The sequence below is a fragment of the Megascapheus bottae genome, chromosome 14 (assembly GCF_031878675.1).
Source record: "Megascapheus bottae isolate mThoBot1 chromosome 14, mThoBot2.hap1, whole genome shotgun sequence".
NCBI classification, from domain to species: Eukaryota; Metazoa; Chordata; class Mammalia; order Rodentia; family Geomyidae; genus Megascapheus; species Megascapheus bottae.
The window spans coordinates 22,685,920-22,697,608 of NC_143522.1; the positions used below are offsets into that span (position 1 = coordinate 22,685,920).

The following is an 11,689-nucleotide window of genomic DNA, read 5'->3' on the forward strand; positions in this document are numbered from 1 at the left end:
GTTCTAATTAAAAAATAAATAAAAATACAGAAAATACAAGTTTAAAAGCCCAAATATAACAGCTCTTGTTGACAAGGTATAAACACACACACACACACACACACACACACACACAATCACCAGCATAATCACAAGTTCCATTTTCACATTTTATATCAAACATTTCACAACCTTATTCTTTTAAAACCTCTTCCCTCTGGAAAAGCAGAGTTTAAATTGGAACACATACAACTACAATCTATTCTTAAACTTTCCAAGTCTTAAATAATCTTAGAGATGATTAGAAACTGACTTGGGGAAAACAACATAGCCACTGACTTAACAGCAATGGAACAAACAAACAAAAATCTATCAGCTAGGTAAACAATGTAATTATGAAATCCTATTTATGAAGTTGGCAGGTTGATTTCACCCCAAGTTTTAACAACACTTCGATGGATCTCCCAGTGAAAGGGAGCATAATCAGGTGGCTACTTTGAATAGTTTGGTCACTAACCTGGACATTAAAAACAATATGTAGGGCCGGGAGTTTGGCCTAGTGGTTAAAGTGTTTGCCTAGCATGCATGAAGACCCGGGTTCGATTCCTTGGTACCACATACATAGAAAAAAGCCGGAAGTGGTGCTGAGGCTCAAGTGGTAGAGCTCTAGCCTTGAGAAAGTCCAAGGCCAGTGTTCAGGCCCTGAGCTCAAGCCCAGGACTGGCAAAAAAAATAAATAAATAAAAATAAAAACAATATGTATGATATGTATCAGATGAATGAGATGTATACAGCAATCTCTGTAGCTACATAACAGAAGGTATAGCTATGTAGACAGGTTAACAAAGGCCGAGAGAACACATCAAACTGAATCACAAACACAAAAAGGTAGGAAACTGACATGCCAGAATTCAATAAAGGCAGAAAAAAAGAATAATAGGTGATAAAATTAATTTTCTTTGTTTTATGCTCAGGTTTCCCCAAAGGTCACCCAAAGAACAGAAAGGGTGTAACAATTAAGATCCATAAAAAGGACAGTTGAGCACATAAACAGGTATAGTTCATTCATGGGTGCTTGGATTGGATAAACTCAAAGTGGAGGCATCAGGATGTGTTGGCTTGAATTATATTGGGCACAAAAGAAAGCCACACACCAGCCAGTCCACACCATCTCTCCCCTTACCCCTCTCCCAGCTCCCTTATGTAAAGTGTTGACTGAAACCCAAGCAATTTGGTAGGTGGAGATCAGGAGAATGGTGGTTCAAAGCTGGCCTAAGCAAAACATTCCCAAGAGTCTGTCTTAACCAACAGCTGGGCATGATGGCATGTCTGTGATCTCAGAGACATTGGAGATGGAGATCAGGAAGATGGCAGTTCCAGGACAACCCAGGCAAAAAGTTTGCAAGCTCCATCTTAACAAGCTCCATCTTGGCATCATGGTGTGCATCTGTCATCTTAGCTAGAGTCAGAAGTATAAAAATAGGAGGAGCACAGTCCAGGGGAGTCTGGGCAACAGTGAAACGCCCCCTCCCTTTTTTTTTTTTTTTTTTTTTTTTTGCCAGTCCTGGGCTGAAAAAATGTATTTTAGTGATTCTGAAGTTTGAACTTTGTACTTGTTAGGCACAACAGGTTTGGTAGAGCAGCTCACCTCACGGCGGCCGGAAAAGGGGAGGGAGAAATAAGAGAAGAGCGGGAGATGGAGAGAGGGGGAAAGAGTGGGAGAAGAGAAGAGAAGACACACAGAGAGACCCTTCATAGGTTCCCAGAGTCCCCTTTCTTGCCACCAGCTCCCCCTTGCCCCCCGCCCTCTGCATAGCCCATTCAGTCAGGAACACATCAAGGTATTGATCCATTGATAAGATTATTGGCCTCATGATCCAATCATTTCTCAATATCACTGCCATTTAGAAATCAATCCTACAACAAATCTCTGGGTGGCAGTCCAGACTGGAACGTCACCAGGATATCCTTGTTTTTTTATTGTGTGCTATTGCACACAATAGATTACAGCAGAGTGTAAGCATAATTTTATATATATGCCAGGAAATCAAAAACGTGTTGACTCACTTCATTGTAATATCCAGTCTCTGGCTCCCATGTACTCTCTCCGTCTTTGTCTCTTCTTCTCTTTCTTCACTCTCCCTCCTTCAGTCCCTTCGTCCTTCTAGGTGATATTAGAGGTTTAAGGTTTCTAGGCAACCCCTGTACCACTTTTGCCACACCCCTAATCCTTATCCATTTAATTTTTCAGTCTTACACTAATTTGGCCTGGACTGGCCTAGAACTGCCTCCATTCTGGTTGGGATTACAGCCTTGTACCATCATGCCTAGCTCCTCAATATTCTCTTTATTACAATGGTCTTGGAACTGAGTCCACAATATTTCTAAGGTATGCCTTTACTTAGTGCTTTCTTTGTGATGGAAAAATAGTCTCAGGACTCATTTTTCAAGAAGATGCTGCAACTTCACTGTTTAGCTCTTAAACAGAGGAAGCCATTGAACTAGTCTTAGTCAAGGGCTCTGAGCCGGTCTTTAAAAAGCTTTGGCTCCAGATTCTTCAGCACACACAGGCCCAGTCTTCACCCCCAATTCCTTACAGCGTACTGCCCTGACTGCAAAAGACATATGCAGGGAGAGAGGGATGGGAGAGGGAGGGAGAGGGAGGGAGGGTGGAGGGACGAGGAGGGGGATAGGAAGGGAGAGGGAGAGGGAGGGGGGAGAGAGAGAGAGAGAAAGAGAGAGAGAGAGAGAGAGAGAGAGAGAGAGAGAGAGAGAGAGAGAGAGAGAGAGAGAGAGAGTGGCAGAGAGAGACAGAGAGACAGAGACAGAGAGAGAGAGATAGAGAAAGAGAGAGAGAGAGAGAGACAGAGAGAGAGAGAGAGACAGAGACAGAGAGAGAGAGAGAGAGATTTCTCAGCATTTAGGCAGTGCTTCTCAAATTTTACTGAACACGAGTATCCCCTGGGGTGCTTTTTGAAATCCCTTTACCCTTGCCACATCCTGGACCAATTAAACCAGAATTTCTGTGTGTATGCAAAAAGATCACACTTTCTTCCTTCCTTCCTTCTTTCCTTCCTTCCTTCCTGCCTCTTTCTTTCTTTTCTTTTCCTTCCTTCTTTCTTTCCCTTCTTCCCTCCCTCCCTCCCTCCCTTCCTTCTCCTTTCTTTGTTTCTTTGATTCTTTCTTTCTCTTTCCCTGTCTTTCTTTCTTTCTCTTTTCCCTTCTTTCTCCCTTCATCTCTCTCCCTACCTCTCTCCCTTCCTTCCTTTCTCTCTCTGTCTCTGTCTCATTGTCTCTGTTTCTCTGTCTCTCTCTCCTCTTGATTCCCTACTGGGACTTGAATTCAGGGACTCACCTTGGCTTTTTCTCTCAAGGCTTGGACTCTACCATTTGGGCCACACCATACCTGTACTTCCAGCTTTTTGCTTGTTCATGAATCTCATGGATTTGTCTGTGCAGGCTGGTTTTGAACCATGCTCCTACTATTTCTGATTATAGGTGTAAGCCAACAGTGCCCGGCAAGTCCACACCTTTCAAGCTACCAAGATAATCCCGTGTGCATTCATTCATGGTTAGGAAGCATAACCAGCACTGGTTCACCTTCCCAGCCAGCCAGGGCCTCCACTCCGCCCATGGTACCACTCAGCCCATGTAAGCAATAGAATCCCTGGAGACACATTTTGCTCCACATCCCAGAATCTGCTCATCAAAAACAGCTGTTTCAATAGAAGATACTTTTTTTTTGCAATGCTCTTCCATTTAATAAAGAAATTCTTTCTCATCCCTTTCATATTTTTTTCCCATTAAAGCGTAACCTACAGACAGCAGATGAATTCCACTTAGGCATGACTCTGAAGGACAGCTCTTTTATCTCATTTCCTTTTCATGACTCCATTCTTTCTAGCATGACATGTCTAATGTCTTAAGCATGGCAAAGCTTCCTGCCCCTCCCCCCTTTTTTGATCACTTGAAATCTCAGCTGGAAATCTACTCAAAAGCCAAATCTTTGAGAACTAGCCCAACTAGGTGCCAGTGACTCAGACCTGAAATCCTAGCTACTCAGGAGGCTGAGATCTGAGGATCATAAGTCAAAGCCAGTGAAAGTCTGTGAGACTCTTATCTTCAATTAACCACCAAAAGCCAAAAGCGGAGCTGTGGCTCAAGTGGTAGAGTACCAGCGTTAAGCAAAAAAGCCTAGTCTTGAGTTCAAGCCTCAGGACCAGTACAATAAAAGAAAACAATACTCCACATAAGACAATGACAGTATTACCTTTTGTGAGCAACTGAAGGCTGATCTTAACACTTCCCAAGACACAGAATGCATAATCTTGGATTTTTTTTCAGACTAAGTTTTTGGCACACTGAATACAGGTCAAAACATTGCACAGTATTTTATGTTTTGCTTTCATTATTATTCTTGTGCCTCTTGGATCTTTAAGCAGCCATACTTAAAGACACCATTTATGGTTAGTGAATAATTTCTGTTTTTCACCTTCCTGTGTGTGAATTTTAGACTCTTTTCCAGCCTGTCTTCTGACAAGCACGGCTTGCTCAGAATACCAAGCTTACTTCCCAGCTTTTGTATATTCTGCAATTTGGCAATTTCTCTTATCAAACCAACCTCATTCAAGGTCTCTTCTTGCCTTGCTCCGACTGATCACATTACAACCTCTTTGATTTCACTCTTCAAAATGTGGAATTCACCAAAAGGATAGCACTGCAATTATGATTGATTTTCTGTGAACACTGGAAGGAAGATTTATGTAGATGCCCATAGAAACATACCCTATCCATAACACCCTGTTAGTACAAAAAAATTAAAGTCCATATATTATACTTCATAAATGTGGATCTGTTTAATGACAGAGGAGCACATTATTAAAGACAAAGATTAATTAGTTATAAATAACAGCAGGTTTGTTTGCTGCTGCTCCTGACTCTATCTAATAAATCAACACTCTTTGCTAAGGTCACTGGAGGCAATAAAAGCCACCAGCTAAGGTGTGTCAAGAGACACAGGAGAAGAGGGTGCAAAGACCTGCCAGTACCATCCTGGCATAGCATAATGGCTATGGGACCTGAGCCTCAGCATCTTATAGGACTGTTGGTACTAACTATTCATCCTTGAATAAGATATTCAAGCCAAAAGCTGGTGGCTACTCAGGAGGCAGAGGTCTGAGGATCATGGTTCAAAGCCAGCCTGGGCAGGAAAGACCCTGAGACTCATATCTCCAATTAATTAACCACCTAAAAAACAAATGAGAAGAACTGTAGCTCAAAGTGGTAGAGTGCTAGCTTTGAGGAAAAAAAAAAAAAAGCTCAGGGGCAGCACCTAGGCCCTGAGTTCAAGCTCCATGACTGACAAAAAGTAAATTTCAATGTTCTAATTACCCATTACCCATATTTTTTTTTTTTTTTTTTGCCAGTCGTGGGCTTGGGCTCAGGGCCTGAGCACTGTCCTTGGACTTTCTCGAGGCTAGAGCTCTACCACTTGAGCCTCAGCACCACTTCCGGCTTTTTTCTATGTATGTGGTACTGAGGAATCAAACCCGGGAATTCGTGCATGCTAGGCAAGCACTCTACCACTAGGCCAAACTCCTGGCCCCAGTAATTTCTTTCTTTTTTTTTTTTTTTGGCCAGTCCTGTGGCTTGAGCTCAGGGCCTGAGCACTGTCCTTGGGCCTTCTCAAGGCTAGCACTCTACCACTTGAGCCACAGCACCACTTATGGCTTTTTCTATGTATGTGAGGTGCTGAGGAACCGAACCTGGGTCTTCATGCATGCTAGGCAAGCACTCTTACCATTAGGCCAAACTCCCAGCCCCCCATTACCCATATCTTTAAAATACGGATAATCACTACAATGGTGTTCATGGAATTTCTGTGAAAATGAAAAGACTAAAAAGCAGGGAGTTCATGCTAGTTATTCTTGTTGCTTTTTTTTTTTCTTCTTCTTCTTCTTCTTGAGATAGAGTCTCACAGAGGGAAAAATCAGAGAAAACGTAGGCAGATAGGAAGTGAGAGCAGTCCTAGAAGATATAAAGCCTAATCTTACAGACCCACTCTGGAACAGACTCATGCCCAGACAGATATCCCTCCCCTGGGCAGGCCACAATCCAACCTGATGCCAGCAGAGCTAACAATGTGAGAATCAGCTCAAAGAGGCGTGAGAGTGGGAAGCCACAGACATTGCAGCCCACCACCAGTGGCAGGGTGGGTGGGAGGGGCTTCTAAATCTCTGGACTTTCAACTCCAGGCCTGGGTGTTGTCAATGTGCTTTTTTACTTCCTTCCTTTTTCTTTTCTTTCTGCTACTGCTCTACTATATGAGTCATGGTTCCACTTCTCAAGTCTCATGGACTTTCTTGCCTGGGCTGGCTTCAAACTGTGATCTTCAGAGCTCAGCCTCCTGATGAACAGGATTACATGTGTGGATCAGTGGTGCCCCACTTCAACTGAATCTTAAAGACACAAATATAACCCGAACAAAGCCATGAGCAAGATGAGTAGGGATTTTTTGTTTGCCTTACAGGTGAGAAGAGTGAAATCACAGGAATAAACAAAGTCTTCCTCTCACTTATCCCTCCCTCCCTCCCTCCCTCCCTCACTTCCTTCCTTCCTTCCTTCCTTCCTTCCTTCCTTCCTTCCTTCCTTTCTCCTTCCTTCCTTCCTTCCTATTCTTTCACAATCCTGGGGCTTGAAGTACTGGGCACTGTCCTTGGAAACTTTGTTCAAGGCTATTGCTCTTCCACTTGAGCCACAGCACCACTTTCGGCTTTTTCTGAGTATGTGGTACAGAGGAATCAAACCCAGAGCTCGGTGAATGCTAGGCAAGCAGTAGGCCATGCTCCCAGTCCCTGCTTATCTTTCTGAAATGCAAAAATTACTGAGTTTCTTCCAGTGGCTTCCATCAGCAGGCAATTACCAAGAAGCTTGAAGTCTAAACTCTGTCTTGGGCATGATGTGTGGGGCTACCTTCACTTCCCCCCAAGTTCAGCCCAAAGTCACTTTCACTACAGTGCCTTCCCACAATGCCAAGGCAATCCTGTTCAACTCTCCTCTGGCTTCTACTCTACCTGGACACACTTGGAACAAGATACCAGTGCACTTCACTGAGGAGGCTGTGACATATCTACCTTCTAAACAGGGAGTCCCTTGAGAAAAGTGACAATGTCCTCTCAAACCCAGCATTCAACATTAGCACTGACTGTATGTATACCTGGTAGATTCCATAAAATGGATGAATAGATGAATGGATGACTCATAGGTGGATGAATGGACTGTCCAAAGCCATGAAACAAGTAAATGACAGCTCTAAAGCAGAGCCCATTTCTTTTTTTGTTGGGCCATCATTCCCTGAGTCCCTCCAATGCCTTTGACAAAGCTTGAAAAACAGCTCAAAAAGCACTGGATCCATAATAGATGCACACACCTTTTATCCTCCAGACTAAGGAAATGATGATACATTGTGTGCTGCTGGGCTCATGGGTAATATTGGACATGGGAGCAAGGGAAAAATCTGTATTAGATAACACTGTCAAATTTCTTGGGTACTGAGTTGGGTACTGCTAGCTCATGTCTGTAATCCTAGGTATTCAGGAAGCTAAGATCTGAGGATCATGGTTTGAAGCCAGCCCTGGCAAGAATGTCTATGAGACTCTTCAACTAATCACCCAACAAGCTAGAAGTGGAGCTGCGGCTCAAGTGGTAGAGCACTAGCCCCGAACAGAAAAGCTCAGGAACAGTATATTCAGGACCTAAGTTCAAGCCCAAGGACTGGCTCTCTCCCATGCCCCCTCAAAAATATCCTTTGTGAAAATTCACAAATACATCTGTTCTAGCATTTGCTAGCAGTTGCTTATGTACTCTGTATATCATGACTCTGGCCACTAGAAGGCCACAGGGAGAGGACAGTTCAGTTTCCTGCTCAGGGAGGTTCATGTACTCAGGGTGAGTGGCAAAGTGACCTGAGCATAACCTGGACAGAAGGATTCCAGTCCAAATAGAGAAAGCATAGAGGTGGATTACAGTTCTTATTTTGAAGACAGAGTGGAAAAGCAGGAGGCTGCCATCTTTATGAGTCTGAGAACATGCTTCCCACCCCTTCTTTCCCCACCTCCCTTTCCTCCTTTCCACTTCTCTCCCCTCCCTACCTTCCTTCTCCTTCTCTTCCTTTCTCTCCAAAAGTCCAGTTGCATAGCAAAATGAGCCAAACTCTTCATAACTGAAGGCTTTCCCATATGTAATTTTAGACATTAGAGCAGGGGAAAAGATACCTGTGGTTAGATGGGCATTTTTGAAAAACTGAAATAAAATTTAAAAAATTAAAATGCAATTTAATTGAAAATGTTTTTGTGATGACAGAGACCTCAGAGCCCTTAATATGCACAGATGAATTTAGTCTCCTAAAAGAAAAGAAAATATACAGTTTTGACTAGAGGAACTTAATACAAGACTCTTGTTAGAAGAATCTGGCTGGCTAGTATTCTGCACAGCACACATGGAAAATACTTGCTAGTGGAAAGGACACATAAATCACTCTACCCTTCTTATTTTAAGGACTTGATCACAGCTGGAATGAAAAAAAAAGAAGCTGGGCACTGGTGGTTCATGCCTGTAATGCCAGTTACTCTGAAGGCTGAGATCTGAGGATTATAGTTCAAAACCAGCCCAGGCAGAAAAATCTGTGAGATTCTTTTTTTTATTATTGTGATTAATAGAAGGGTTGCATTATATTCACCAGATAGAAGGTGCACAAACATTGATACCCTTTCTCATGACATGGTCCCCATTGATGTGAGATTCTTTATCTCCAATCAATTATCCTTTTCTTGCCCACACCTCCCCCCCAACCCCCCCCCCAAAAAAGCTAGAAGTGGAGGTAAGGCTCAAGTAGAGTGCTAAGCCTGGAACAGAAAAAGCTCAGGGATAATGCCTAAGTCCTGAGTTCCAGGCCTAGAACTTATACCAAAATAAACAAACAAATAAATAAACTATATTCCACTGGGATACAGGGAAAAGACTCATAGGGTCACTTGGGGAAAGAAAAAAAGGATAGGCTGAACTAGAGAAAGCAAATGCCCCTCCAGCTGGATTGCCAAGGAAATGAGTTTTCATATGAAATTACAAAATCAGTGCCGTTGGCTGTTTGTACTTTTCTATGAAATCTGATATCCAAATAGCACAAGGTATCAGCAGGAGGAGGAAAATGCAAAGAACAGCAGAGAAATACTTGGAACTGTTCCCTTACTCCTCTCTGCAAGTTGGTATTTGCAGCATGGATCAGACAGAAAAATAATATCCACATTAAATTCATGACAGATTTTAGGACCCATGTTTTTTGTTTTAATCTATCTATCCATCATCAAGCTACGCATCTAATGTCAGTTCTGGGACTTAACCTAAGGGCTTTATATTCTTACTTTGACTTCATTGCTCAAGGCTGGTGCCTTATCATTTGAACCACACTTCCACTTCCCAGTTTTGGGTGGTTCACTGGAGATGAGAGTCTCACAGACTTTCCTGCCCAGGCTGTCATGGAACCATGATCCTCAGATCTCAGCTTTCTGAGTAGCTTTCTGGCCATCAGTGCCCAACAAGATCTAAGACATTCTGAGCAGATATTCTACATATAGACAGACATGGTCTAGATCTGTGATTAACTCAACATGTTTGAAAAACAATACATCAGCCAACTAAATCCTTAAATAGCTGTCTAGTATAGACCTAAATCTAAAGCAAAGCCTCACACTAGTGTTTCATAATACACAGGAACAACATTTTATATATAAGTTGTCCCAGACCTCTCCCTCTCTTCCCTGCCCCCCCCACACATCAAATTTTGCTAAGTCCACTTCTAACAGAGGTTATACAGAATATTCCTGAATATCGATGGTTCAGATAGGGTCCAGGAAAAAATGTGCTTGCACAGCGGTTTTCAAAAATGTCTAATGAGTATTTCTAATGTGAAGGAATTAAATAGATGAATGAAGGAAGAAATAAACATGCCACGTGTGTCAGTGACAGTCTCTGAATTGGAACAATTCTAAGATTTCTATCAAAGACACTCAGAAAACGATAGCGGAACTGTAGCTGTGTGCATGCTATGGGCTTGGAACTGATGGATGCAGAGGCCAGCACTCTCTTCTGCCCTTCCCCTGCCCTTCTTTCTCCTGTTCCCTTTCCTCCCCTTCCTCCACCTCCCAAAAGAAACTAGAATTTCTCTTCCTTAGGGCAAGTCATAGAAATTAGATCTCTTCTTCCTCAAAGTCAGCCATAAAACCCAAAAATAGTACCCTAGCCTTCCCCCCACACCTTACTGCTATAAGACATTTTCTGACCTGTCTTGACTGAGAGGAGATTTTAAGATCATCATTCTAGAAAGCAGTCCTGCCCTAACCAGAGAGAGGTATGCTATGCAGAGAGGGCAGGAAGAATCGGAATAGACAGGTCCTGCTGCTTTTCCCCCCTCTATCATCAACATGATAGGCCAATCTAATTACATTTGTACACGGTTGTCCAGGCTTCATCACCACTCAAGAAGTACAGAGTTTTCTGCCAGGCACTAGTAGCTACTGGAGGCAAGAATTAGGAGGATTATAGTTTGAGACCAACTCTAGGGAGAACATTTTACAAGACTCCTTGTCTCAATCCATAACCAGGTACAGTAGTATATTTCTATCATCACAAGCTACATGGAAGCTAAGACTGGAAGAATCTGAATGTTAGACTTCAAATTCCTTGTCCAAGGTGGCACATACCTGTGGCAATGATGGGGAAAAACTAATAGGTAGATCACTCCAGTGCACACCTGAGTGGAAAATAAAACACAGTGGTAAAGAGAACTACAGGCATGGCTCAACAGTACACACCTAATACAAGCCAGGTATTAGAGGCTCACATCCACAATCCTAGCTACTCAGGAGCTTGAGATCTAAGGATAGTGGTTCAAAGCCAGTCTGAGAAGAAAAGTCAGTAAAACTCATACCTCCAATGACCCATCAAAAAGCCTGAAGTGGTGCTGTGGCTCAAGTGGTAGATTGCTAGCCTCGAGTAAAAAAGAGCTCAGGGTCAGGGCCCATCTAGGTCCTGAGTTTAAGCCTTTGGTCTTCTTTTCCAAAGACTCTTGTGTCACAATCAAGGTTGATTCAATAAATGTGCTATGATTTGTTTTTCATGAGATGCTGGGAGGGCTGGCCTTTCTCACAACTTTGTGGCCCAATTATGTAGATTTTGAGTTGTACTCTGCCTATACACTCACTGCCTCTATGGACAGGTGTCTCCGTTGAGAGTCAACTTCAAGAGCAACACAGTCACTTTCAGTGTTTCCATATATCTAACTTATATTCTTTTGAACACATGTGTCTCACAGTTAACAACTGTGCTTGAGTAGACTATGTAAGGTTTGCTGAAAGGAAATCATCATATGGTTTAGGCCGAAAAGAGTTATTGAGGGAAGAGCAAATGGCTGGTCTGCCTGAGTTGGAGGCATGCAGAGAGAGGGGAAGGAAAAAGAGAAAGAGAAAGAGAAGAGGGGACTCGTGTTGAGCCAGATTATAGAGGGAAAGGCAAGAGGCAGAACCACAGTAGACGAGGAAGTAACCTCACAGCCTGGAGAACTGCTTGCTGTCTGAGGGAGGCATGGCCTGGGCAGTTCAGGAAATGACCTCAGAAGATGAGGAAGTGACCTAAGAATCTGGGGTCCTTTCCTGAC

The 11,689-nt window shown here is 43.0% G+C and overlaps 1 protein-coding gene across 1 annotated transcript in view; it reads right to left on the minus strand.

The window, feature by feature from the left end:
- The window catches only part of Foxn3 (forkhead box N3), a 289,121-nt gene extending 286,499 nt beyond the window's left edge, over window positions 1-2,622 (minus strand). The window contains exon 1 of the mRNA XM_090344682.1: window positions 2,047-2,622. The gene's annotated coding sequence lies outside the window, so the exon portion shown is untranslated. The remainder of the gene's footprint in view (window positions 1-2,046) is intronic.
- Between the last annotated feature and the right edge of the window lie 9,067 nt (window positions 2,623-11,689).